Here is a 5,732-nt window from a genome sequence, read left to right as displayed (position 1 = left end):
ATAGTATGGAGGTTCCTCAAAAATATTAAAAATAGAATTCCCATAAGATCCAGCAATCCCACATCTGGGTATGTAGCCAAAGGAAATGAAATTATTATCTCAAAGATATATCTGCACTCCCATGTCCATTTCAGTATTGTTCACAACAGCCAAGATATGGAAGCAGCTTAAGTGTCCATCAATGGATGAGTGGATGAAGGAAATGTGGTATGAATAAGCAGTGGAATACTATACAGCCTTAAAAAAGAAGAAAATTCTGTCATTTGTGACAACATGGATGGAACTGGAGGATATTATGCTAAGTGAAATAAGTCAGTAACAGAAAGACAAATACTGTATGTTCTCACTTGGTATGTAGAATCTGAGTTCATATCATAGAAACACAGAAAAGAAAGGTAGTCAGTAGAGGGAGCAGATTGGGAAAGGGAAGATGTTAATCATAGGTTTATAAGTTTCAGTTAGACTGGAGTTATAAGTTTTGATGATCTGTTGTACTACATGGTGATCACAGTTAATAGCAATGTATCGTATACTTCAAAATTGCCAAAATAATAGATTTGTAACGTTCTCGCATCTTTGGCAAGGTGATGGATATGTTAATTAGCTTGATTGAATCTTTCTACAATGTCCACATAGATCAAAATGTCACATTGTATCTCATAAATATACATAATTATCTGTCAATTAAAAATAAATTTTAAAAAACACATGAAAAGATGCTCAACATCATAAGTCAGTAGAAAAATTCTCATTAAAACCACAAATGAGTTACTACTACTTACCTGTTAAAATAGCTAAAATTAAAAAAAAAAAAGTATTGGCAAGACTGTGGAGGAGCTGGAACATTCAAGTATTGTGGTGGGAAATTGCAATGTTACAGCGACTTTGGAAAAGAGTTTGACAACATTTTTTAAAGGTAAATGTACCTACTTTGTGATCCAGCCAGTCCATTCCTTGTTATTTAACAAAGAGAAAAAAATTGCACACACAGATGCATATATGAATGCACAAATATTCACAGAAGCTTTATTTGCAATGAGTTCAGACTGGAAACGGTCCAAGTGTCCATCAACAAGTGAATGTACAAATAATGGTTTAAACATACAATATGATACTACCTGACAATGAAATGGAAGGAACTATTGATACATGCACCAGCAAGAGTGAATAGTAAAATAATTATTCTGAGTAAAAGAAGTCAGGCATGAAAGAATATGTGCTGCATAATTTCATTTGTATAAAATTCTAGGAAATGCAAACTAATCCCTATGGACAGAAAGAACATTCGTGGTTGCCTAGGGATGGAGTCAGGGGAGAGCAAGGGAAATGGATTACAGACTATCCTAAAGCAACTTTTAAGATGAGTGATGTGTTTAATATCTTTACGTGGGAGGTAGTTTGATAGGTATACATAATGTCAAAACATATCACAAGGCACACTTTTAATGTACGTAGTTTATTCAATTATACTTAATCTTACATTTAAACTTAATATAAGTTATACTTAAGGAAGCACGTAAACATTTTAAAATATGATTTTCTAGGGCCGTATTTGATTTAAGCTGCCAAAATTTACCATTAAGATCAGTTGTAGGCATACAAGGGCTGTCCAGAAAGGATCCAGCCATGTAATACGAAAAATATATTAACAATGGCTGGATCCTGTTGGACAGCCCTAGTATATTAAAATTGCTGGAACTGATATTTATATTTGTTTATTAATAACCATATAGAGGCCATTTGGTTTTATTGGATGTACCTATATGAGATATTACATGTATACTGATTGTTTTTTCAGAACCGAAACCTATATTCTACTAAATGAAATTTTATAGCGCTAAAGTGAGTGAGTGCACCCTCCTTGGAGTTTCGTGAAATTGGTTACATTAAGGAAGGGAAGGGATAAGTGGAAAGAGGCCACAGAACCACTGGGATGGTTATAATTTGTAATGCATTCATGAGCTGTTCTCATTCACAAACTAGTTGAGGAAAGACTGTTGCACAGGAGTGAGGAAAGTCAACATTTGTCTGATTTTGCTAATCTGAGTAATTATGTGTGCATTCTGAATCTGAACCAGCAGTTGCCTATCAACACAATGTTGAAAATGAAATCAGACTTGCTTTCCAGTTGAACTCTTCCATAACAATACTCAGGATTCTAATACCAAATTTTGCAAAATTCTCATCCTCAGAAGAACTTTTTTAAGAACATCAGAAAACAATCTGTTTCAAGGGAGAGTGTGAGAAATATGTTATTTTTTTCATATGTGAATAACATCTTAAAAAATTAATTTGGTCCAGGAGCCCCCGATAAATAACTTCTGGTAACCATATGGACTCATGGGAAAGTACAATGGTTGTTGTTCACATTCTATTTCTATAATGAAATGTGTCTTGGGACCTTTTCCAAAAATTTTTTCTCAATGACTCTTGAATCAACACGGTAATTTCCCTAAGAATGCCAAGGGACCATTCCTAAATGCAGTTTATGGTTCCCTGAATCATAATAATTTTGTTACGTACTTATATAGTTACTCAGGGGACATTCCAGCATTTAAGCCATTCGAATTCTCTTCCTACCTGACAATCAGAGAAAGTCATGTAGAATTAAATGTTATTTGATGAAATATTACTATGACATTGTTCAAAATGTAAATTAACCATATTAGTTATTTCTATAGCAGACACTGTACAAATGATTGTGTTGAGAATTTACAACATTTTATAGGAAAAACATGGCGCCCGTGGAAAGTGGGTCTTTCATAAGAATGTTGTGCGGGGATCTTTGTCCTGTAATGTGTCTCCAGCGCTTAAAACCGCAACCAACTCGTGTTAGGGCCTCAAGAAATATTTGTTGAATGAGATATCTTGATTGTTAGTTGTTTGATTTTAATGGCTATTCTTCCAAACAATATATTTCTGAGACAAAGGCCATACCTTGATTTAATGTTTACATTTATATATTTCATATATTACATATTGATTACCAGCAAGTTGACATTTATAAAGACAGGCTTTCACTTAAAAAGTCAAATCAATCACTCTGGAGGCATAAAGAGCAATGAAACAGAAAACGCCAGGAGGCCCTGTGCCTCGGAAGCAGAAAATGTTCAGAGTCAAGATGCTTGCAGCCAGTGAGAATCAACATGCTCGACAAGACTTGAAATTCCAAAGTATTGTTCTTCTGACATTTTGCCACACTTGCCACTTTAAATTACTTAATTCTGAATCTCCTAAAAATAAGAATGTGTATAATCACTATGTCATCTATTATATCTAAGTTAACATAACATCAGTGATACTTTCATAATTATGTACAGCTCATATTAAAATATTCCTGAGGTGCTCCAAAAGTTTTTCCTAAATTTTAAAAAATAAAATTGTATAAATCATGATGCAATCAAATGTTATGCATTGTCATGGAAATTTTGATATGCTGTTCAGATCCCACTTTAAGTTTAAAGGATGTATCTCCCAGTTGCCAGAAATATTCCAGGCTGACAGTCCACCCTGAGAATTGTTTTTGGCTTAAGAGATCCCTCCTTAATACACTCTCGTGCCATAATCTCCACTTCAGATTTAGTTTCCTAGGGATGCCAGCCTGTAACACACCTTGCGTTAGGTTGATGACTATAGTATATTAATTTTTAAAATTCCTTCAGCCTTCCTCCTGCTTTTAATAACATTGATATTTTTGAATAGTCCAGGTAATTTAATCGATAGACGGTCTCACCTGTGGTTTTCTCTCATGAATAGGTTCAGGGTAAACATTCCAGATAAGTACACGGCATAGTTTATATTGCACAATTCTTTTTACATAATGTCAGACATTCCAAACTGATGATGCCAAATTGATCAATAGAGTAAGATGGGCAGCATGGTGGCCTTCACATCATCCCACTTGAATGGTAGTTTATAGGCTATATGTTTTTGCCACCCCCAACAAACTTTATATGTTGAAGCTCTAACTCCCAATGGGGCTGTATTTGGGGACAGGAGCTCTAAGGAAGTAATTAAGATTAAATGGGATTAGTGCTCCTATAAGAAGAGACATCAGACAGCTCCCTCCCTCTTTCCCTGTCTTTTCATGTGAGTACACAGTGTGAAGGCAGCTGTCCACAACCCAGAACCCAACCATGCTGGAACCTTGACCTTGGACTTCCAGCCTCCAGAACTGTGAGAAAATAAATGTCTGTTGTTTAAAACCTCTTATCTAAGGCATTTTATTACAGCAGACCAAGCAGACTAATACAGAGGCATTTTTCTCCTCTGTTGTTAATCTGTGCAGTGGTACTTTGAAAATGTCCTAATAATCTATTTCCCAACAATTATTCACCCAGTGGTTATATTGTCCATACGTGATCCTTGCCTGAAGTATTTATGACTTTGGAAAAGTTGAAAATTGATAATTTGATACTATCACTTTTATTACATTTGGAGACTCACTAGCTTATGTAAATTAGAGTTTATCTTTGCTCCCTCTCTCTCATCCTCTTCCTCCCTCCCTTGCTTATCTTTGTCTTATCTCTTATCTTTGAGCTTACCTTTGTCTCTCTCTCCCTCCCCCTCCCTCCTTTTCTCCCTCTTTCTCTTCCTCCCTCTTTTTTTCTCTCTCAGTATTACTATGTGCTCCTTGATTCACTTTTCTTATTCAATTTATTACAACCCTTTAACAAAATTATTATTTTGTTCTTTAAATTCATCCATGTGTCAATGTAAGAGAACACCTCAAGCTATCAGTAGTTCCTATGCGCTTTGCATTTAGGCAAAGATCTCCCCTTGCTATGGTCTGAGTGCCCTCCTCCACATGAAGTTTCCCGTCCACTGTCTCCAGGTTTCCATTGTTTCTCTTGAAAAGTCAGCTAGCTTTGACAGTATCAAGCCCTGCCTTTTTCATCTAGTTTCTTTAATACACAAGAAAGATATGTTACAGAATTTTAAAATGCATGTAATTGAAACTGCAAAATAAGTAGAATGAGAATGCATAAGAAGCAATTTGGGAAGTAATAATATCCAAGATTTTTCCAAGGTGAGGAAAGATGGATTCAAGGAGATCTGCAGAATCAAACAAGATAAAGAAAAAAAAATCTAGTAAATGTAAAATTATATACGTGGCTCATATCATATTTCTGCCAAACAGCACAGCTATACATGACTTCATTAATAAATTCTCCTTCCATGACTGAACTTTGTTAACCCTTACAATAACCTTATGAGGCTAATAACATGTCCAACACCATACAGCAGGTAAGAGATGCTCCTGGTGTTGAAACCCAGTCGACTAAGCTCCATAGCCATTCTGTGAACTAACAGCCTAGGTGAGATCCCAAACCTCTGCTGCTTTTACTTCTGAACATATCTAAATCTGTCCATTTCTCAAGGGAATTGCCAATAACTTGGTCCACAAGACTGTCGTCTCCTTTTTCATGTCACTGCATGTGAACTTGGTGCTGTCAAATTTATTCATCATACATACAGTACCTGAGGCAAGTTTATCAAATATAAATAAGATTATTCAGGGTGACATTAAATATGTTTATTTTTACCCTAATGACAAAAGGAAGCCACCAAAATGTTTTAATTATCCACGATGTTTCTGGTATGGGTCTCTCTGACTTCCTAATTCAAATACAAGTTTAATGAAGGCAGGGACCATCTCTGTCTTGCCGCTGCTGTATTCCTGGCCCCAGCACCTTACTCTGCAATGAGAAGATGCCTAATACATATCTTGT

Source organism: Propithecus coquereli, unplaced genomic scaffold, assembly GCF_000956105.1.
Source record: "Propithecus coquereli isolate 6110/MARCELLA unplaced genomic scaffold, Pcoq_1.0 Scaffold238, whole genome shotgun sequence".
Lineage (NCBI taxonomy): Eukaryota > Metazoa > Chordata > Mammalia > Primates > Indriidae > Propithecus > Propithecus coquereli.
The sequence above is the reverse complement of the archived record's forward strand: the minus strand, read 5'-3'. Positions refer to the sequence as shown.